This window comes from Ammodytes marinus (assembly GCF_949987685.1).
Source record: "Ammodytes marinus genome assembly, chromosome: 21".
NCBI classification, from domain to species: domain Eukaryota; kingdom Metazoa; phylum Chordata; class Actinopteri; order Uranoscopiformes; family Ammodytidae; genus Ammodytes; species Ammodytes marinus.
Genome location: NC_137225.1, coordinates 12176533 through 12200559, shown reverse-complemented (window position 1 = coordinate 12200559; position 24027 = coordinate 12176533). Strand labels below are relative to the sequence as shown.

Here is a 24027-nt window from a genome sequence, read left to right as displayed (position 1 = left end):
TGATGACACACTGAATTGCTTGAACTGCAGTCCTACCTATTCATTGTGTTTGTTTGAAATGGCAAAATAAACTATTCTGCAACATGTGTGTTAGCATTTGGCAAAAACCGTAAAGTATTTGTTGTTACTATAGGTGAAAGTGTATGAACATGCAAAGGCATAATTCTACTGATAAAGCATTCATATAGTGGTTTGCATTTATACTACAGTGTTTTCCATTCTGCACACCAGTGTTCAATGAGTGCTAGAAATGTCTAGTCATATGATGTGTGTGTTTGTCATTTGAAAAGAAAACACCATTTAGTGAAGAGTTAACATTGTTTTGAGGGTAAAGTGTGCTTTTGCAAGAGAAGTGAAGGATTTTGTGTTTGAGTTTTGAGATTTGTGTTTATGGTTTTGAAAAAGTAAGGTAGTCTATCAGGAAATGTGAAAAGCAATTGTGAAAAACTGTAAGTCTAATCAGTGCTCTCAAACACCTGCAGCTGTTTAAGGCTTACACTTCATTTGTTGGTGCTCATACTCAGCTGTGCTGCCTTTCAAAACCAAGGAACAACGGTTGGAACTCTTCTGCTCCTCTCATGTCAAACATGTAAACCAACTCATCTTATATTCTGTGGTTTAGATACAGTTGGGAGGTGCAACATGATTGTTTCATTACCACCTTTAGAGTGCAAGCTTGAACTTTTTATGTCTTTGTACTATGAAGATTCATGTTTTGTTTTTGTTGTTTTCCAAATACAGGAAACATAAACAAAGTGTTGCATTTGAAACTCATTTATTCATAATTCACTCATGTTGCATGGAGAATAGAGAATCTAAAACCCTACAGTTAAACTTTATCCTTAAGAATCCCGTCAAAGGCTTCACTCTTCATTTTGGGATTTCTGTGTGAAGACAAAATGTTTAATTAGATTTTCTCTATTTTCTGAAAAACCATTACAATAACTCACGTGACGTTACTAACTAAAAGTTACATTATTCTGAATGATTCCTGACCTTTGCACCAGAGTCACGGCTCTTTGCTCTCATCTTGTTGACCTGAGACTCTGCGATGTCGGCCCTCTCCTCTGCCTCCTCAAACTCATGCTGTAACTTGCGCAACTTGCCCAGATTTGCATTGGACTGTTCCTCCTGATTTTCAAGATTTGAAAAAGGGAAATCATATAGTAAAGCTCTAAAACAGCGCTGACTGAAAATGGCAAATTTACAACAGTTCGATAAATACTTACAGCTTCCTCAGCATTTCGCTTGTAGGATTTCACTTTCAATTGCAGCTTATCTGTCAGGTCCTGCAGACGGCTCAGATTCTTTTTGTCCTCCTCCGTCTGTTAAATTGATTCATATTGCTTGTCAAAGCCTTACTTGTAATCTTTTGGTATGATGAATGTTTATCAGTCACTGCAGTATATACCTGGTAAGTGAGCTCTTTGATGCGCCTCTCGTACTTGCGGATACCTTTCACTGCGTCACTGCCTTTCTTTTGCTCCATATCCACTTCATTTTCCAATTCTCTCACCTGTTAAAGAACAGTTACAGGAGTGTTATAACTTTTAGCTTTAAATGTTAGAACCAGAGAATGTATTGTCCACTAGCTCTATATGGCAAAACAGTGGAAGTTACAAATACTCACCCTAGACTCCAGCTTCTGGATCTGCTTCTTGCCACCTTTCATGGCTATTTGCTCAGCTTCATCCAGGCGGTGCTGCAGGTCTTTGATGGTTTGTTCCATGTTTTTCTTCATACGCTCCAGGTGAGCGCTGGTGTCCTGCTCCTTCTTCAGCTCCTCTGCCATCATGGCAGCATCAGTGATGGCCTTCTTCGCCTTCTCCTCAGCGTTTCTGCACTCCTGCACTGCCTCCTCCATCTCATTCTGAAGCTGGACTGTGTCTCCCTCCAGCTTTTTCTTCTGGTTCAACAGGCTTGTGTTCTGCACAGAATCAAAGGTTCACGATAAATATTTTTAGTGAACTCAGTATGCAACGTGGATATAATGAAATGATGATATATAGGGCTGTGACAATATGTGTATCGAACCGAGAATCGCGATACACAGAGCCAAGATCCCCCATCGCGGTGAGAGAAGGCAAGATCGCGTTTTGTTTTTTTGATTAATTTTTTTTTTTTAGGCTTAAGTTTTGGATAAAAGGTTTAGTGAAGGAAGCTGTAGCTGTTAAGTGTTTATTTGTTTTCTAACTTGATTTTTGGTTCACAGCACAGTTCAATATTGTTTATTTTTCAACAGTATTATTGTGTGATAGAGAAGAGAGAAATGTTATATCTTTGGTTAATTATTTATTCTTGCTGCTTATATTGTTCTTTGTGTTTAAATATGTTAAGGTTATTTATTAATACATGTTACATTAAGTTAAATGCTATTACAAATGTTATTTTAATAAAATGCTTTTCAAATTTAAAAAATCGTTGTATGTATCGAATCGTGGGTCAAAAATTGTGATACAAATGGAATCTTGAATTTTTGTATCGTTACAGCTCTATTGATATACTAATTTGACAAACCTGAGAGTGCAGCAGCTGAACTCTCTCACTGACATCCAGCAGTTCCTGCTCTGCCAGTTTACGACCTCTCTCAGTTTGTTCCACCAGAGACCTCAGCTCATCAAGTTCAGCCTGCAGCAGGTTGTTGCGCCTTTCCACAATTGCAATGTTCTCCTTCAGATCCTCGCTGACACGAAGAGCATCATCCAGCTGCAACTGGGAATCCTGTTTAAAGAAGAATTTGTGTAATTGTAATTCAAATCTATTATTTTTTTCAATGTTGAAACGCAATGAATCTCAAGCCTCTATGGTACCTTCAGATGAGAATGGAGCCCCTTTAGCTGCTTCTGAGCCTCTGCTGCCTGCCTGTTGGCCTGGCTCAGCTGGATCTCCATCTCATTGAGATCTCCCTCCATCTTCTTTTTCACCCTGAGAGCCTCGTTTCTGCTGCGAGTTTCAGACTCCAGGGAGCTCTGCAGAGTGTCAACCACTCTCTGGTTGTTACGCTTGGCCTGCTCCATCTCCTCATCTTTCTCAGCAAGCTTACGGTCGATGTCAGCCTTCACCTGGTTGAACTCAAGCTGAGCTCGGAGGATCTTACCCTCCTCGTGCTCGAGAGAACCCTGTTGAAAAACCATAAATAAAGATGTTTCTTTTAAAGTGGCTACGAGGAACATAGGCGGCTGGCGGCCCCTTTGGACAATAGCGGTAGTATTTTTACGACACCAGCTGTCGGAAAGCTTTTTCTAGCGTGTGCAAGCCGGCACAAGTGTCAAATGATTAGGACGCAATAGCCTGTAGTGCATGTCCGTGTTGAAAGTGTGAGGGCACAGAATCTTTTCGGCTCTGTGAGAGTGGTTAGTGACACTGCATCAACAAATGCCAGTCAGTGCCACACACACCTGATTGCAATGAGTTGATGCAGCAGTGTCACTAACCACTCTCCTGGAGCTGAAAGATTCTGTGCCCTCTCAGAAAGCGAATGAACGAGAGACGGCAGTATGGATCACGATGAGGTAATGTGTTTATGTTGTTGTAAATAATGACTATTTCAGATGAATAATGGTTATCTCTGTAGCCTGGCTCCGCCCGCCCAAATACTTCCGCCCCAAATTTAATTTTCCCTTCAGTAGTCAGTCTGGGGATGGGTCGTATTAGTGGGATTTTCCTCTAACAAATCGGAGTGTCCAATCAGCGAACAGAGGAAGTGGCTGAGAACGATGACGTCGAAGTCGCGCTCCAGTTTCAGTTGAATGCTGCGTTCCTTTATACTCGGAAATTTCCGACTTGGTAGTTCCGAATTCCGACCTATCTGTGTTCCAGTGCATCTGCTCGGGAAAATATGAACGCCTACAACCTTTCTCTTCCAAATAACTAAACGTTAGGCTCTAGCAAGTTACCGTTGCCAGGTACCGCTAGATCCATAGACTACAATATCTAGTGAAGTAGGACATTTCCGAGTTCTCTGTACAACTGGAACGCACCGTCAGAAGCCGACCAAACGTTATGCGATTGGTTGGCTGATCCAGAGTGGCACTGAGCAGATCCAATAGTTTTAAACTTCAACAGACACCCGCCTCCAAGTGAGTGAACGTTTGCCAATTACAGCAGTTCCAGACCTTCTGTACAAATGAAATGAAGTACGATGGTCTGCTAGCACCAGGCTAGGTCATCTGATGATGATGAAGCAAAGTACCATTCATTCACTTAGGAATAAACACTGCAGGACTAGTTCACTTCCGTTGTTGTTTACACGTTGCTTGGCAACGCCCTCCACCCGCCCGTCTATCACTCTCCCTTTTAGCTTGATTGAATTTTCTTTGATGGTTCTGCCCCGTTATCAGCCATTATGACGACAAATAACTGTCTCACAAAAGGCCTCCCTTCCCTTGGAAGGGCTACTCAAATCGCGTTGCTGCGCTACACTGAAATCTGCGACCAATACGAATATGTGACCATAGAGCCTGAATGCGCAAGCCAAAAATCAGACTGGGTATGCGACCAGACCATTAATAAAAACTATATAAAAACTGCTTTCTTGCACTGATGGTCTCGTTTGCTGTTAAAGGTCATTTATAATTATCAAAGGAAACATGAGGCTGTTTTAAAGATATTTAAAAGTTCCTCGTAGCTGCTTTAAAGCCATGAGGGTATATACCATTTAGAACACTGTAAATGAATAGGTTTGGGGTTAGGGTTATCATCATTCTACCACAATGATGCATAAAGAAAAGGAGATGTATTCAGAATTTGTTAACCTCAGCTTCCTCTAGCGCAGTTTGTATCTCAGCCTTCTCCTGCTCCAGCTGTTTACGGATCTTCTCCAGCTCATGGATGCTCTTTCCTCCTTCACCAAGTTGCTCAGTCAGGTCAGAAATTTCATCTGTCACCAAAATAACATTAAATAAAGATTAGCACCATAATGGAAGCATAATAATGATCCACAGGAAACCTGCTTTCATTTTCCCCAGACCTTGAAGATTCTTGTTTTCTCGTTTCATGGTCTCGAGATGATCCATAGATTCTTCATAAGAGTTCTTCAGTTTGAAGAGTTCAGTGCTGAGAGAACGAGCGTCTTTCTGGGCACTTTCCAGCTCACTCTGGGACTCCTCATACTTTTGCTTCCACTCAGCCAGGACCTAGTTAAAATGTGATCAGTGTTAGATTTATTATTGATTAATTAATTCACAATTCCCTCAACTGCTGTTTTTCTTTCTCCCATTACCTTGTCAAAGTTTCTTTGTTTCTTGTCAAGAGCTGCAGCAGCAGCATTCGATCTTTCCACATCCACCATGAGATCTTCAATCTCACCCTGAAGCCTGTGTTTGGTTTTCTCCAGGGAGGCACACTTAGCGTTAGAGGCTTCAACAGCTTCTTCTGCGTCCTGTAAGCGTTGAGCTAGCTTTTTCCTAAAAGTAAAGATGAACATATCAAATACTTACCTTACAGATAAAATTGGACTATCATGGTAAAGTTCAGGAACTGGTTCAAACTGGGTCTATTAATGCTTAAAGGTTTAGTTGGGCAATCCTTTAGTGTCCTACAATTTACTGCATCCTTACTTTGCTTCTTCCAGCTCCTCCGTCCTTTGGATAGCATCAGTTTCATACTTGGTTCTCCACTGAGCCACCTCAGAGTTTGCCTTGGACATGCCACGCTGGAGCTCAGCTTTGGCTTCCTGCTCCTCCTCATATTGCTCCCTCAATAAATCACAGTCATGGCGAGAAGACTGCACTGCATGGGCAAGTGCATTCTTGGCCTTTGGGAAAGAAACATGAGGTCAAGTTACTTTGCCAATGAAAATAAGGCTCTATTTTTAATTCTTAAAGAAATACCTTGACTTCTTCCTCAAGTTGTCTTTTGAGGTCTTCAATCTGCTGAGTGTTGGACTGCTTCCCTCTGGTCAGTTGAGAGACCAAGGAATCTTTCTCCTCTAGCTGCCTGGCAAGTTCACCTGTAAAACAAATGGTTTGTAACTCCCCACTTCAAACTGCAGTTGGTGTTTGGTTACATTTCGGTATACTGCATGGATTATTACAAACGTAAGCAACTATACTCATATCTCTCTTTTGTGAGTGAGTGAGTGTGTGTGTGTGTGTGTGTGTGGAACCAATTACCATTTTCAGTTTGAAGCTTTGCTTTTTGCATGGTGAAGTCATTGATGACACGCTGGCCTTCCTCAGACTTTGTCTTGTATTCAGTCATTTGATCCTCCATAGTGCGGCACATTTTCTCCAAATTGGTCTGTGTTAAATTATTTTTCCATATTAAAACATAAGTCATATAATGCATTCTACCCAAGCATTATTTTCTGTAAATTATTATCTCTTAATGACAATTAAACATTTTGTGAATTACACTTTAGACTACACATTAGTCTTCCTGAAGAGAGTCACAGATTGAAATAAAATTCATATCTGTTTGTAATCTATGGAGCTACAGCCAGAGGACAAGCCTTTATGTTAAGACTGGAAGTATTAGCTTATAACGGCTAGCATGGCTCTGTTAAAAGTTCAAGCTTGTGTACTGGCATATCTACAGCTTCCTAATGTATTATACCTTGTTTGTTGAACATTTAAACAAACACATTTCTAAGAATAAAAGTCAGGGGTTTAACGGGAGGTTATATGTTATAATCCTTTCTGACCAAGAAGTAGTTGGACAATGACTTCAGGTATTCTTTTCATCTTTGTGTGGTTGCCAGAACTAGCATGCTATAAATGTTCTCATCCAACAGTCAGCAAGAAATAGAATAATTGTATTTCACAAAATGTCAAAGTGTTGGATGGAAAAAAATTAAGCAAGAAGTTTGCTTAGCTTAGCACAATAATACTGGAAACATACCTGCACCAGATTGTTAGCAATCACAAAAACATAGACCTATAGCCCATTGTGCATGTCAAACTATTCCTCTGAGATGTGTTCAATGAAGACTAACTTTGTTTGTCTTACTTTAACTTTGACTATCTGCTCCATGTTGGACACCACATCATCCAGCTCCAGTCTGAGCTCGCTCTTTTCTTTCTCTAGCTTCTGTTTGACTCTCTGCAGGTTGTCAATCTGCTCTCCCAGGTCAGAAACGCTGTCTGCATTCTTCTTTCTGAGTGTAGCAGCAGTGGCTTCATGCTGCAGAGTGGCCTCTTCAAGGTCTCTGCGCATCTTCTGAAACTCAGCCTCTCTCTTCTTGTTCATCTCGATCTGGGCAGCAGTGGCCCCTCCGGCCTCCTCCAGCCTCTCACTGATCTCCTCCAGCTCTCTAGCCAGGTCAGCCCTTTGTTTTTCCACCTTGGCTCGGGCAGCGCGCTCTGCTTCCAGCTCTTCTTCCAACTCTTCAATTCGGGCCTGAAATGTACAATTCCCATTGAGAATGCTAAATAATGAACAATGTATTTAATCATTTCCATTAGCAACATAAAGGCTGTGTTTATGTCAGCTTACCTGTAACTCTTTTAGTTTTTTCTGCAGTTGGCCAGAGAGTGCTTGTTCATCCTCAATCTTGCTTTGAAGTTGGTTGACCTCAAAGTCCTTCCTGTTGAGAGCAGTATATTTTAGCAAGTTGTTCCCACTTTTCTTTCCTTTGATTGGGAAACCATATCATCAGACAGGCTCATCAAGTTAGCAGAATTTAGTAAACCTCAGATAATGTTCAGTTAGATATTGTTTTTTAATTCTTGTTTTTCACGGGAAACTTACTTCTTCAGCCTCTCTTCAAGTTGCTGCTTGTCATTCTCCAGGTCCATAAGGCTTTCCTGACTCAACTTCAGATCTCCTTCCAGCTTTCTCTTTGCTCTCTCAAGATCCATCCTTACCTTTTTCTCTTGTTCTAGAGAACCTTCAAGCTATTTCAAAGCATACAAAAACAGATTTAATAAATAATCCCTTGGTTATTGATTAATCCTCGGATGCAGTTTATAAATTTGTACTCACATCATCAACTTGCTGCTCCAACTTGGCTTTGGCCTTCGTCAGAGTGTTGACTTTGTCCTCCTCACTCTGGAGGTCGTCCAGTGTTTGCTGGTGAGCCTCCTGAAGAGCTTTCTTCTCTTTAGTCAGCTTAGCAATGATTTCATCCAAAGCTGCCATTTCTTCAGTCAGGTTTTTAACCTAAATGACTTTGTAGTTAGTACAACACTTCTGATAGAACATTATGTTCTTTAGACAGTATTCAAAATGACTTTGTTACCTTATTCTCAGTTGCATGCTTCTCCTTCTCCACTTTAGCCAGTGTCAGCTCCAGATCATCAATGTCCTTCTTGAGTTCTGAACACTCGTCTTCCAGCTTCCTCTTTTTGGAAGTCAGCTCTGCATTCATCTCCTCTTCATCTTCCAGTCTCTCTGTCAGCTCTTTGGATTTGGCTTCAAGCTGGATCTTGCTCTTGATCAGACCCTCACAGCGCTCCTCGGCATCTGTAAGATTGTCTTGTTCCTAGAAATATTCAAGAAATATTGTTATTGAAAACACTTTTCATTATTTAAAATTTTCGGAAAACTGAATAACTGGTCTTACAGATTGGACTGAGAGCTGCAGGTCGTTCTTCTCTTGGACAAGGCTGACCATTTTTTCCTCCAGTTCTTTCCTGCGGGCCTCAGATTTAGCGTAAGCCTCTTTGAGCTTTAGGAACTCCTCCTTCATGTTTGCCATCTCCTTCTCACTCTCAGCGGATTTCAGCAGAGGTTTTATCTTGAAGTACATCTTCATCCAGGGCCAATTCTTGACACCCATGAAGGCACGTACGTTCCACTGGATCACCACTAAAGCATCCCTGCAGAAAACATAAGTAAGCCTGAATTTGTTTTTCTGTACTTTCTCTTATTTACAGTTAAGGCGAGACACGGCAGGCAAAAACATAGTTTTTTATGCGCTGGTCAATTTTGAGATGTGTCTTTTTAGCTTCATACTAGTATAAATAAAAGGTCATAAATATAAGTTTTTAGGCTTTTATTTTACTAAACCTTGTCTGCTTGCGTCTGTATTTTGCTCCTAAGTTCGCCAAAAGTGAGCATTCTAGCGTAACATACAGCACTGTGGACGCTGTCTGAACCATAATAACCATGGTACTGTTGGAAAGCTCTGAATCTCAAGCACAACGTTATCGGATCCAAATGTGGTAATTTCCTTTGAATCAGTAACCAATCATGAAAGGGATTCAATGCTATGAACGCGACCTCATTGGCTAATGCACATTTCTGACGATGTGATTCGCTAAAAGGCATCACCAGGGTTTTTCCTGCATTCAAAAAATTTTGGCGCCCGCCAAATTAATTTTAGCGCCCGCCAAAGGAAAATCCTCAGCGCCAAAGTGTTTTTTTTTTTTTATATATATATATAGATAAATAAATAAAAATCTACTTAAAACGGCTCTAAATGTGTTTCCATTTCCGCGCCATTCCAGTCATATTACTTGCAATCTCAGTTGTAAAAAAAATCAGGTCGGGGATAATCGTTATTAAACTATCATTGTTCCGCTCGCCGGGGCATGCAGGCTTATAAATGCAGCGCACCCTTTCAGCCGTGAGCTCCGCTCGGCCCCTCCCTTACCTGAGTTTAGCTATCGGCTCGTCCAGAGTAGGAGGGAGATGTTGCGCATTGCCGGGTGTTTTGAAAAACTTCTAGATGACGAGAATAAAGGTAAAACTAATTGTGTTGTCTGAAAACACTTCAGACTCACAACAGACTAAAATAATGTGCAAGATTTGTCACACGCGAGTAACGTGACATACGCGACCGAGAGAGAGAGACAGAGAGAGAGAAAGAAAAGTGAAAAGTGCTGCACCTCTAAACATCCCGACCAATTTGTTTATTCACTTTAAGTCGAATCATAGTGGTCTATGACCAAGCAATCAATGAATAAAAACACAGGAAGTTTAAAGCTCCTTGACTCCTGCCACCACAACTGTCAACACTACAATGCAACTGCCTATCCAGCCAGCTCCATGACATAAATAAATCATGCCCTTACATTCAATGCTATCAAAAGACGTGCCCTATCAACACCATTTACAACTGGTTATTTTTATTTTGACATATTTTTTTTAAATTATTAAAAATATGTTTCACTTATTTAGCCTATTTCTATTCTCCCTGTTTTCAGTTCAATTAGGCCTTTGTTTAAAGTCCAAAGTCATGGTGTTATTAGAAAAAAACCTTGTTAAAAGTAAAATAAATGCATAATGTTCTTAAATCAATGATTAACTGTCTTTAATAATCGTGATAACACAATGTGATTACTCAAAATAATCATGATTATGATTTTTTCATAATCGAGCAGCCCTACCTTCTTCCATGGTTTAGATCAATTAGAAACAATTAAAGTATTAGGCCTAAATAGGTAGGCCTAGTCATTATTAGTATTTTGACTTCACATATAGGTTGTTTATTGTGATTTCATAAGCGTCAGTGAGCTCCATGGTAACGCAGTAATTGACAGGCTGACTGAAATGCTCTTGAGCTGGACAGAAACTCCCCTCTCCCAACCCAACACCCCTCTTAAAATACACAAACCGTTTGCCTTTACTGTCGCGACCCCAAAAAAAGTCGGTCGCGTACTGACCCCCCAAAGGCCCATTCTGAGCCAGGAAAAACCCTGATCACGTGACATGCTCTAGGCTAGCCGCGGGTTGATAGAAAATCGCAAAATAAAATGGGAAAAAACGCAGAAAATATGCCAAACCAAGAAAAAAAATACTTAATCAATTGGGTACAGACATTACATGATCACCATTTAAAGGGGAGAAGTGTTAAAGACATATAAATGACGCCGATCAAGTCAGAGATACACAGACTGTCAGCGCATCAGAGGGGGAGATGGTGGGGAGAGAGACTGTCTGGCTGACTGCGGAACAGGTTGACAGTGGCTAAAAATTAATGAATCACGTTTAAATTAGCGTGTGGATGTAAATGTTTTCTATTCTATGGTTTATATATGTTAAGCAGTGGTATGCCTATATGGCATTGAGGGGTGTAGGGCCTAATTCAATAAATTACTGTAGCTATAATCAGTGAAAAATAGTAGAATTCACGTTTTTATCTTCAACGGTTGTTTTCTCAAAATGAGCTTTTTCCAATACTCTTAACAAAATATCTCAACTTCTAGACCACTGACATCAACCAAACTTCTCATAATCATTCATAGCACTATTTTAAAGGTTTTAGCACAAGGATGTGTTAATATATTATTTAATTAATATTTAAGCAATAGCACACGAGAGGGAGCATGTTGTCGCTCTATATCAGCACTGCTGTGATTCGGTCTGATTTATGATACATTGATTTTCCTCCTAAAAACATGCCGAAAATGCATTTCTAAGACATGTACATAGTATTTTTTTATTTATTAAATGAAAAATGGCTGTATCCAAAATCTGTTGTGTAAAAACTTTAGAAACTAATATGTGGTTAAAATAAAATAGAGATTTTAACTCTGGCTTTATTCAACATCTAGATATTTTGTTATTTTGAAAAAAGCACAATTGGTTGAATATTTCCATAATAAGATTAAAGAAAAACATGTAATACAAAGAACAATTGTGTTAATGTCAGTAATCAACTGGAAAAGTTTCATGATGATATCTATAAGTTAAAAAAAAATCCCTATTCACCTGGGGTGTCTCGCCTTAATTATAAAAGTGATACACCGACCTGCGCTCAACAATTTTCTGGAACTCAATCCTGGCAAGAAGTCCTCTGGCTCTTGCTTGAATTCCAGTGATGATGAGAGCGAGGCGGTCATCTCTCATCTCCTCAAGAGCACCCAGCAGACCAGCTTTGAAGAACACCTTGCAAAGATACAAGAAACATCAATCTGATTGCCTTTTAAATAAAACAAAAATTTAAAACGTAATTACCGGATTACCTTTGTGTGTCCAAGTTTGTACTGTTCATGATCAATATCCAGACCGCCTAGCAGTTTTTCTGCTCCTTTCTTATTGTCAATGAACTGTCCCTCAGGGATGGCATTTGGGTTCAGGATACGGTATCTGAAATAAAGTCGAATATAAGAAAACCAGAGGAACATTTTGACCATGGTGTCATTGTAGATGTAGTGAGATATGTTTCTAACTTTTGCATCTACAGTACCTTTGTTTGAAGTCTCCATACTGGATCCTGTTGGGGAATCCTTTCCTGCAGATCCTGATGCCTTCCAGCACTCCGTTACAGCGCAGCTGGTGCATGACTAGAGGATTTTCCATTGCCCCGGGAGTCTTGGTCTCATTGGGGATTAAGCAGCGTACAAAGTGGGGGTGAGTTGACCTGAGGTTGGTCATCAGTTTGTTCAAGTTCTCCTGTTGATGAACACAATACAATTTTAACAGGTTGTATTCACCAAAACAAGGGAATATACCAAACCTTAAGACATATTTTACCCTGTGCAGTGCAGACACAGTCTGGAAAGAAGAACCTTTTTTCTTTGCTCCCTTCCCTCCCTTGGGTTGCTCTGTGCGGAAGTGAGACATTTATTGTATTCTTGTCATTTTCACCTTTGTTCACCATTAAAGGACAAATATTAATAGCAGAAAATCCCTTACCTGAATCTGCGCCAGCATACCCAGCAAACAGAACAGGCAGTAACTTCATAGTGGACTTCTGGAAGAGTCCAACCACGGTCTCATTCAATGGGTCCTTGTTCTTCACCAGCCAGTTACCGATGTTATAATCAACAATACCAGCATAGTGAACCAGGGAGAAATGAGCCTCTGGTCTTCCCTTGATAATTCTGGGTTTCTGGAAGTTGTTACTTTTACCCAGATGGTTGTCATATAGTTTGGATTTAAATGTTGCGTCACTGGCTTTAGGGAACATGCACTCCTCTTCAAGGATGGACATGATGCCCATGGGCTGAAAAAGGCAATAAATTAGAATTAATTGAATATAAACATTTAAAGCAAATCTTAATTTTTTACATGATTACTTTTAACAAATTTAACTCAAAACCAACCTTCTCAATGAGTTCAATGCAGGCTGCCAAGTCCATGCCAAAGTCAATGAAGACCCAAACAATGCCCTCCTTCTTGTACTCTTCTTGTTCCAGCACAAACATGTGATGATTGAAGAACTGTTGCAGCTTCTCATTAGTATAGTTGATGCACAGCTGCTCAAAGGTGTTGAACTACATTTGACAAAATGTTTGAGAGAAGATCATATTTTTCTTACATCAGCTTATGCGCATATAGTATGTCAAATGCAGCATGCTCATATAATGTCCGGCACATACATCAAAGATTTCAAAGCCAGCAATGTCCAGAACACCAATGAAGTACTGGCGAGGTTGTTTGGTCTCCAGAGTTAAGTTGATTTTCACCACCATCCAGTTGAACATTTTCTCGTACACCGACTTGGACAGTGCACCAATAGAGTAGTTCACCTATTTTTATAAATTGAATCAAATAATAAATCATGTCAGAATTATATTAGGCCTATGTTATAATAGTCATAATCTTCTATTGTTTAGTCAACTACATTCATCAATGCTCATCCAGAAAACCAACCTTTGTATCGACACTCACCTGCTGCACACTTTGACCTTTGGTGACCCACTCGTTGCCCACTTTCACTCTTGGGTGACAGAGGCCCTTGATGAGGTCAGCAGAGTTCAAGCCCATCAGATATGCAACTTTGTCTGTATCTGTAATTCAATGTTGTATAGGAAAAGCATTTATTACATACAGTAATGTGTGTCACAAAGGCACATATCGGTCAAAATTATGCTGTTGGAAGGGAATAATAGTAAACTGTTATCGTTCTGAAGATCCTTTACCCTCTGTGCCATCAGCCTCTGCTTGCTCTTCCCTCTGTTTCTGTTTGAATTTCATGTTTCCATAATGCATGATGGACCCAGTCAGCTTGTAAATGCCATTCTTCTCCTCTTGGCTGAAGCCCAGGACATCAAAAGCTTCCTTCAGCAAAATATAGTCACAAATATAGATTAAATTCTAGGTATTGTTGTAGGTAACCTGTGGTTTTGATAAATACATCACTGAACTTAATATGTCTTACATCAGTTGCCATTAGCTCATCAGAATCATCAATTGATGTGACAGAGATCTCTCCTTGAGAGATGAAGGCATAGTCATAGGGGTTGGCGGTGATTAGCAGCATTTCTGTCAAAGAAAAAAAAGTTTCATTCTGTGTGTCTGTGACGCTTCTTTAGGGTAAAATTTGTCTGAATCATCCAGTACTCACCCAGTAGTTCTGGTTTCTTTTGGGACAGAATCTGGTAGAAAATGTGGTAGTCTCTTTCAGCTTTAAGCTGAAAAGTGACCCGAGATTTCTCTAGCAGATCTGATAGAAAATGGCAATGAGATTTTATAGTCTACATTCTCCCAGGGTACTGTGCTGTAGAATAGAGATGTTCATGTAACACTCTACTTACATGTTTCAATGTCAGCAGAAGATAACTTTCCACTGACGCCAAAATGGATTCGAATGAATTTACCCTGGTAGAAGAAAGAAAAAGGAACATTTTGTTAATTAAAAGAAACTAATTTGAAACTCAATTGTGAGCTGTTTAGATTGAAGATACAAAAGTGGCTTGGGTGAAAGTTTGCAGGTTCAGTGCGCTGTTTTGCACTATAACAGAAACAAGGATTGCTTCTAAAAAAATGTGTCATAATGGAACTCACAAATCTTGAGGAGTTGTCATTTCTGATGGTTTTGGCGTTCCCAAAAGCCTCCAGAGCAGGGTTGCACTGGATGATTTGATCCTCCAGGGTGCCCTGTGGAGTTATTGGATGCAAAACTTAGGACACTAAAGTCCGAACCTAATTTTTGATGTACAGCTATTTCATAATAAACTCTTAATGAAACTACTTTAAACCTACTTTTTTCTCCGAAGCAGCATCCTTCTTGCCACCAGCAGCTGCAATGCTGGCAAAGTACTGGATGACTCTCTTGGTGTTCACAGTCTTTCCTGCACCAGATTCTCCGCTGAGAATAAAAACAAACGTGAACTGAACATGTTTTGCAAACAACATAAAAACTGCTCTTCATGTTGGAATGTCTTATATGAAATACTTACGTGATAAGGACAGACTGGTTTTCTCTGTCTGCAGGATTTAAGCAATGTTCAAAGTGAGGACATTTTTCTTTAAATGTTTGGATGGTGTCAGAGATTACATGTACAGAGAGCTAAACAGACCTGACAGCATGTACTGGTAGGCGTTGTCAGAAATGGAGTAGATGTGAGGAGGAGCTTCAGTCCTCTTCTTTCCTCTGTAGGCATTGACCACAGACTGATCGTACACTGGCAGCCACTTGTAGGGGTTGACAGTCACACAGAACAGCCCTGAGTAGGTCTGTGGACAAAGATACATAAAAACAGGTTAAATTCTTATTGGACTAGAAAGAAGATTTCATGCAGGAGAGGGTTTTTAGATTTGCATTTTTTACTCACGTAGATCATCCATGCTGCGTAACGCTCTTTGAGGTTAAACAGCACAGCAGGCTCATGGAGGAAGGTGAACATAGCCATGTCCTCAATTTTATCGAACTTTGGCGGGTTCTGAGGGTGGACATCCTCTTCCTTCACAGTTATGGTCTACAATAGAACACATTATGACTGTATTATTGTGCCATATATTGTAACTAAGTTCATTATACAGCACTACTCTTTTTACTACCTTCTACCGTCCCATTAAAACAATTGGACGGTAGGGGGCACCCTTAGCTCAGTTGGTAGGGCGTCCCCCCCATGGGCTCTCTGCCCCATTTCAACTCTGTCTCTACACTATCAATAAAGCATAAAAATGCCAAAAAAAAATATCTTCAAACTATACCTTTCCATGTTCAGTGTCAACGGTGGCTGTGACTCCATCTCTGACGCTGACTCTGCCTTTAACGTACTCCACCTCAGGGTCAGGCACAAAACACTCCCTCTTTATGTCGAATGCGCGAGTCGTGGCCTCCAGACGCTCCTTATCTGACTTTCTCAGAAAGGATGCGGCAGCCCCAAACTCCGCCATTAGAGCGTCACAGGACATTTTGGAAGCTGTGAACCAAGGCCATGGTTTGAAAGCATTTGGTTTACGCTGGAGTCCCACTTGAATAACTTATATTAATATTTTTTTAAGGCTTATGATTAAATTAATTTCTATACAGAAAAACCCTGTGCATTATCAATTCAATTATGTATGTAGTAAAAAGAAAACTTGGAAGTTAGTAGTTAAAGTTATATATGAACTATGAAAAAACTTTTATAATACAAATATACCGGCTGTCTTTGTTTATTTATTTTAAAGCTTGATGACAATTAATAAAAGATTAAAAGACAGATTATTAATGTCAGGTTCAGAGGCTATTGACAGATCAAGTACTGTTGTTTTGAATCCATTCATTTTCATATCTTTATTTTTTTTGGAAAACCAATAGCATAGAGCTTTTTTACCTGTTTCCTTTTCCTCTCCCCCTTAGTAGATTTGGTGTCTAGACCGAGAAAGCAAAACTGTAACATTGTATTATCAGTTTGATATGATCTAGTTAATTCATGTATAAAATGCCTATTTACTTACCTGAAAGTGCTGTGTTCCCAGCCCTACTCCTGCTCTTACTCCTTCTGAACCCCTCTTTTTATACATCCAGGAGGCAGAACTTCAAACCCCAACCAACCTATAAGTGAAGAGAAAGAAAACTATGTTCTGTATTAGGAGATAAAGATGTGGACAACAATAACTCTCATCTAACAATTGGCCAGTTCATTTTCAAACACATGAGCAGGTCATAGATCTATTTTAATGTTGTCCTTCAAGTGACTGAAAAGTCAGTAAACTTTAATTTAAAATATAGAAAATAAATGTAAGCTGATATATAAATGTGTTATTTATTTCATCATGTCATCTACTCTAGCCTGTTCCTCAAGGTAAAAACAAGTTTTTATTGCTAATATTAATAAGATATATAAAGTTTTTAACTTAAGATCACTACAGTTGTTGGTCTGTCACTAAAACATGCACTGTTTGGGTATCTTCAGACAATACTATTGTCTATCTTCTATTATGCTGGGGGACTATTATGCTCTGACCTTTTCTCTTGGTCCATTTTTGACTCCTTCAGCTGACCTTCCTCCATCTTTAATAAAAGACTGCATAACAACAGCTGCATACTTTCAAAGGTTTCAACATCCATACTGTAATGTGTTCATTGGGTCTTAACAAACACATATCACCTCCTCCATATGCACATAATTAATAACAAAGTGCCAAATACTTGTAATTTCATTTTTTTCATTTAACTTGTATTTATCCTCGAGAGACCAATTGAGGGGTGACCCTCATTTTCAATGGTGTCGAGTTCAAACAAATTCCATGGAAAAACAACAATGCATACACAATATTCAACGCAAATACATCAAATACACAACAACAGGTGAAGAGAAGAAAAAAACAAAAAACAAAAAAACAATTGAAACATTTACATAGTGGTGAAGAGTGGCAGCAATTAAAATGAAATTAAATGGGTGAAAGTACAATATAGCCTAATTAAAACAGTTACAGGTAGAGTTTGGCAGATTTAAGATAGTTTGTTTAAATTGATTAAAGGATATGAAGGTATTTAGTTTAATTTGTTGCTGTAAGTTGTTCCAGGAGTCGGGGGCACTGAAGCTAAAAGCTGTCTTTCCCAGCTCAGACCGGGCTTGTGGGACATAAAGCATGAGCATGTCAGTGGAGCGGGTCTGATAAAGCCCATCTGAAATTTGCAAAATTTCTGTTAAATAACGAGGAAGCTTCCCGGTCAAGGCTTTGTAAATAAAAATATGCCAATGTGCATCACGTCTCTCTTTAAGGGAGGTAATAAGCATCAAGTTAACAGGGGGAAGTCGTGTTTATTGAGTAGACCACCTGAAGACCTCCTCAAGAAGCTCACAAGACCTTTTGACTCTAACAACTTCCCACAAGGTGTTTCACCATGACCTTGAGGGTCTTGACAAGTTGGTGTCTGCACCCAGTGTAGCAATCCTCATTCCATCGAAGGCAATGTTGAAGCTGTCATTCCCAGCTGTCTTGTGTACTCCTGCAGTTAACACTTATGATGTGCGTCATGAACCTTCCTATGCAGCAGGGACACCGGTCTGTTGAACAAGTTGGTACTGAGACAGATAGGCAGCAGGTAGTTAAGAGTCATATTCTGGGTTATTGTTGTATTGCTATTGGAGTTGTGTGGTTTTTTAATTAGATGATATTTGCTTTGTTTAAAAGTATGGTGTAGATAAGAGGTCAATTTTTTTTTAATTAATTAATTGAGAATATGGTTAGAGGGGCTCTGCATAAATGTTATATATGGGAGATCTGTTTGCTTGTTAGATGTGTAGTACACTGATTAAAATCCTGTGCAAACAGTATGATGTCTATTACCTATTACTTGGCTAAATGTTTTTTAAAGTTATTCTTATTTTACTTCCAAGAGGTTTTATTATTATTATTATTATTATTATTATTATTATTATTATTATTATTCACAAAAAGTCTTTGTTTAAATTGTGTTCAAGAGTTTCAAGGAATAGTCGAGCAATTTTGAACTTTTGGTCTTTTTTCTCTATTGCGATAGTTATAGATATAGATAGATAGAGATAGTTGGAAAAATCTATCCCACTCTCACGACACAAGTCTCAAGACTAGAAACATAGAGAAACAGCTTGTATGGATTTAAAAAAATATATATAACTTGTCATTTGTTGATTTTTAGAGTTGTTGGTGGGAATATTAAATTAAATTTGGATAGAGCCAGATTAGTCATAATGATATGTTAAGCTAACTATCTTCTGGCTGTAGCTTTATGTTTATCATAAGAGACATAAGAGTGCCCTTCCTGGATCGTGGACTTGTCGTGGAAGAAGAGCTTTTGGAAGAGTTTCAGTGATTCCCAGGAGCTATGTCTTTTTTAAGTGTAATATATCAAAGCTCAGTTTTACGAGGTTGTTGTCAAATAACATGCGGTACTGTGTATATGAAAATGTAAATCTACTATGTCATTGCATCACTTCTGGTCGTATTCTAATGTCATGTTTTAGTGGTTTAAATACTACCAAAAAAATAAATACTAGAGTTTGTTATATCTACGACAGTCACGTTCTCTGCATCTATTTTTTTTAGATTCACTGAAGTCAGTCAAAAGGTTTCCAACTCGGTGTTTAAAAAACAAACCCCTGTGTACTGAAGGGGTTCATTACACATGGTTTACTTCCTTTTGTCCTTTAGCAAAGCACATATCACAGAGCCAATTCAAGTGCCTTTGGCACATGGACACACATTGCAAAAGCAAAAAATTAATTATATCAAACTTAGACACACTAACTGGCTCCAGTTCTCGCTCTCCCCTCCGTGAACATACTCAAAACAAAGCCATTATAAAACAACACTCCTCTCTGGAGACACTGCGGTGGTGTGCTGTTCGTTTCCATTTTGAAACAGTTTCTGATTAAAATGTATTTTGAAAACATCAAACTTTGTTATTTTGAAAGGATAGAACAACGAAAGTTAACTTTGACACAGTTGCAGAATATGTATAGTAGGGAGTAGGGACCTGGCCAGTCTACCACTTAATATATTGGCACTAACTGCTAATTAGGGGGCCAAGCCCGAGTAGGGCTGGGACCGCGTTTTGCAGAGCAACGCGGTTCCCAAGCCCTGCGGGGCAGGGAACCCTATTGATCTTGTAGGGATTATTATTATTAGGGGGCCAAGCCCGAGTAGGGCTGGGACCGCGTTTTGCAGAGCAACGCGGTTCCCAAGCCCTGCGGGGCAGGGAACCCTATTGTTCTTGTAGGGATTATTCTTTCTTATTATTATTCTTCCACTCGTAGAACTGGTGCTGCAGCCCAAACCGTAAAGGGTTGGGACATGCCACTTGCATGGCTTATCCAGGTCCGTGCCTGGTACGCAGACAAAAAAATTCAGACATGCCGGCCACTAGGTGGCGCTACAACAGCCGAAAAACACGTTTGGGGCTATAACTCCCACACCGAAAGTCCGACAGTCAAAAACTTTATATCCACATATGCCCACAAGTCAGCTGCATCTTTTGAGATAGGCCACGCCCATTTGCGTATATATAAATTTTTCGCTACATCGCAAAAACTGTGTCAGTCACCAAAACATACTCCTCCTACAGTTTTCGCCCGATTTGGACGAAACCAAAAGCATTATTCTCTACCGACTCCCACGAGCAAGATTTGGTCAAATAGTTTTTCTACGACCATCGGAAGACCAAACGGTAGCGCTTTAAAGATTCGCGAACATTCCTTAAAAAAAAAAAAAAGGTGGATTTTCTTGAAACTGAAGGGAGACTATCATGGGGCATACTTGAGCCTATGGCAAAAATATGGGCAAGAAATTCCTATGTGGGCCGGACTTATTAAAAAAAAGAGTTTTTAATTTTTTTTGCCTGTTTTCGCCATTTTCTAAGTCTTTAGGCGGGAAAATGGGAAAATTCAAAAAAGTGTCTTTACAATGGAGAGGTTCACAATTTCATTTTGCTCATAACTCCCCAACCAAACATTGCACATTCAAAAACTTGACATCCACTTGTTTGGTACATTGAGCTGCATCTTTCTATCTAACAAAGTTTTGCGAATGTCATCCATAGGGGGCGCCAAAACCACTAAAAGCAAAGAAAACGCGTTTGGGGCTATAACTCCCACACCGAACATCGCACATTCAAAAACTTTACATCCCCGGATTCCGTGAAGCGAGGGGCCGGCGCCGCGGACGACGACGCCCAATCCCGAGTCGCGTGGGAGGCTTGGCCCCCGTTCACAACTGCTTGCAGTTCTAGTTCTTCTTATTATTCTTCTCCACATAAAAGTGGTGCTGCAGCCCAAACCGTAAAGGGTTGGGACATGCCACTTGCAGGGCTCATCCAAGTCCGTACCCCGTACGCAGACAAAAAAATTCAAACATCCCGGCCACTAGGTGGCGCTACAACAAAGGAAAAGGCGTTTTGGGCTATAACTTCCGCACCGAAAGTCCGACAGTCAAAAACTTTATATCCACAGATGCCCACAAGTCAGTTGCATCTTTTGAGATAGGCCACGCCCATTTGCGTATATATACATTTTTCGCTACATCGCAAAAACTGTGTCAGTCACCAAAACATACACCTCCTACAGTTTTCACCCGATTTGGACGAAACCAAAAGCATTATGCTCTACCAACTCCCACGAGCAAAAGTTGGTCAAATAATTTCTCTACGACCATCGGAAGACTAAACGGTAGCGCTTTAAAGATTTGCGAAAATCCGTTAAAAAAAAAAAAAAAAGGGATTTTCTTGAAACTCAAGGGAGACTATCATGGGGCATACCTGAGTCTATGGCAAAAATATGGGCAAGAAATTCCTTTCTGGGCGGGACTTATTAAAAAAAAGAGTTTTTCAATTTTTTTGCCTGTTTTCGCCATTTCCTAAGTCTTTCGGCGGGAAAATGGGAAAATTCAAAAAACTGTCTTTACAATGGAGAGGTTCACAATTTAATTTTGCTCATAACTCCCCAACCGAACATCGCACATTCAAAAACTTGACATCCACTTGTTTGGTACATTGAGCTGCATCTTTCTATCTAACGTAGTTTTGCAAATGTCATCCATAGGGGGCGCCAAAACCACAAAAAGCAAAGGAAACGCGTTTGGGGCTATAACTTCCACACCGAACATCCCACATTCAAAATCTTTACTTCCCCGGATTCCGTGAAGCGAGGGGCCGGCGACGCGGACGCGGACGACGACGCCCGATCCCGAGTCGCGTGGGAGGCTTGGCCCCCGTTCACAACTGCTTGCAGTTCTAGTTAGGGGGCCAAGCCCGAGTAGGGCTGGGACCGCGTTTTGCAGAGCAACGCGGTTCCCAAGCCCTGCGGGGCAGGGAACCCTATTGTTCTTGTAGGGATTATTATTCTTTTTATTTTTCCTTACGTAAAAGTGGTGCTGCAGCCCAAACCATAAAGGGTTGGGACATGCCACTTGCATGGCTGATCCAGGTCCGTGCCTGGTACGCAGACGAAAAAATTCAGACATCCCAGCCACTAGGTGGCGCTACAACAAAGGAAAAGGCGTTTTGGGCTATAACTTCCGCACCGAAAGTCTGACAGTCAAAAACATTATATCCACAGATGCCCACAAGTCAGCTGCATCTTTTGAGATAGGCCACGCCCATTTGCGTATATATACATTTTTTGCTACATCGCAAAAACTGTGTCAGTCACCGAAACATACTCCTCCTACAGTTTTCGCCCGATTCGGACGAAACCAAAAGCATTATGCCCTCCTAACTCCCACGAGCAAGAGTTGGTCAATTAGTTTTTCTACGACCATCGGAAGACCAAACGGTAGCGCTTTCAAAATTTGCGAAAATCTGTAAAAAAAAAAAAAAAGAGGGATTTTCTTGAAACTCAAGGGAGACTATCATGGGGCATACTTGAGTCTATCAAAAAAATATGGGCAAGAAATTCCTATTTGGGCCGGACTTATTAAAAAAAAGAATTTTTCAATTTTTTTGCCTGTTTTCGCCATTTCCTAAGTCTTTCGGCGGGAAAATGGGAAAATTCAAATAAGTGTCTTTACAATGGAGAGGTTGACAATTTGATTTTGCTATAACTCCCCAACCGAACATCGCACATTCAAAAACTTGACATCCACTTGTTTGGTACATTAAGCTGCATATTTCTATCTAACGTTGTTTTGCGAATGTCATCCATAGGGGGCGCCAAAACCACAAAAAGCAAAGAAAACTCGTTTGGGGCTATAACTTCCACACCGAACATCCCACAGTCAAAAACTTTATATCCACAGATGCCCACAAGTCAGCTGCATCTTTTCAAATAGGCCACGCCCATTTGCCTATGGCATTTTTTTTCCCTACATCGCAAAAACTGTGTCAGTCACCAAAACACACTCCTCCTACAGTTTTTGCCCGATTTGGACGAAACCAAAAGCATTATGCTCTACCAGCTCCCACGAGCAAAAGTAGTTTAAAGAATTTTTCTACGACCATCGGAAGACCAAACGGTAGCGCTTTAAAGATTTGCACATTAGCTACCTTGTACCAAACTGCTCCTAAATCCATAACGATTCATCCTATTAACACCAAACTTCACACATGTGTTTGTCCTATGGTTCTCAGGTTGGTTCTACTTTTTCCTTAAATTGCTCCAAAAGGAGGCGCCAAAAACACACTTGAGCATCTTTCTCTGCGATTTTTTTGCGTTTTGGTCTATAACTCCCAAACCAAACATCCCACATTCAAAAACTTTACGTCCCCGGATTCCGTAAAGCGAGGGGCCAGCGCCGCGGACGACGACGCCCGATCCCGAGTCGCGTGGGAGGCTTGGCCCCCGTTCACAACTGCTTGCAGTTCTAGTTCTTATTCTTATTCTTCCATGCGTAAAAGTGGTGCTGCAGCCCAAACCGTAAAGGGTTGGGACATGCCACTTGCATGGCTTATCCAGGTCCATGGTACGTACGCAGAGGAAAAAATTCAGACATCCCGGCCACTAGGTGGCGCTACAACAAAGGAAAAGGCGTTTTGGGCTATAACTTCCGCACCGAAAGTCCGACAGTCAAAAACTTTATATCCACTGATGCACACAAGTTAGATGCATCTTTTGAGATAGGCCACGCCCATTTGCGTATATATAGATTTTTCGCTATATCGCAAAAACTGTGTCAGTCACCAAAACATACTCCTCCTACAGTTTTTGCCCGATTTATACGAAACCAAAAACATTATGCTCTACCAACTCCCACGAGCAAAAGTTGGTCAAATAATTCTTCTACGACCATCGGAAGACCAAACGGTAGCGCTTTAAAGATTTGCGAAAATCCGTTAAAAAAAAAAAAAAGAGGGATTTTCTTGAAACTCAAGGGAGACTATCATGGGGCATATCTGAGCCTATGGCCAAAATATGGGCAAGAAATTCCTTCGTGGGCCGGACTTATTAAAAAAAAGAGTTTTTCAATTTCTTTGCCTGTTTTCGCCATTTCCTAAGTCTTTCGGCGGGAAAATGGGAAAATTCAAAAAAGTGTCTTTACAATGGAGAGGATGACAATTTGATTTTG

General features: G+C 40.2%; 1 pseudogene across 1 annotated transcript; it reads right to left on the bottom strand.

Annotated features, from left to right (window-relative positions):
* Positions 1-829: 829 nt before the first annotated feature.
* On the bottom strand, positions 830-15972 carry LOC307267658 (myosin-7-like; annotated as a pseudogene). Its single transcript has 37 exons — positions 15769-15972; positions 15387-15530; positions 15132-15288; positions 15012-15039; positions 14815-14920; positions 14617-14709; positions 14367-14430; positions 14177-14275; positions 13991-14094; positions 13752-13890; positions 13501-13619; positions 13209-13358; positions 12933-13103; positions 12523-12832; positions 12361-12431; positions 12074-12279; positions 11850-11973; positions 11636-11772; positions 8504-8759; positions 8180-8422; positions 7924-8100; positions 7690-7835; positions 7435-7525; positions 6949-7338; positions 6114-6240; positions 5832-5950; positions 5559-5755; positions 5222-5405; positions 4970-5135; positions 4755-4879; positions 2811-3119; positions 2518-2721; positions 1631-1927; positions 1412-1516; positions 1230-1325; positions 975-1131; positions 830-884 (listed from the first exon to the last, which is right to left on the bottom strand). The product of its transcript is annotated as a myosin-7-like (transcript).
* Positions 15973-24027: the final 8055 nt, after the last annotated feature.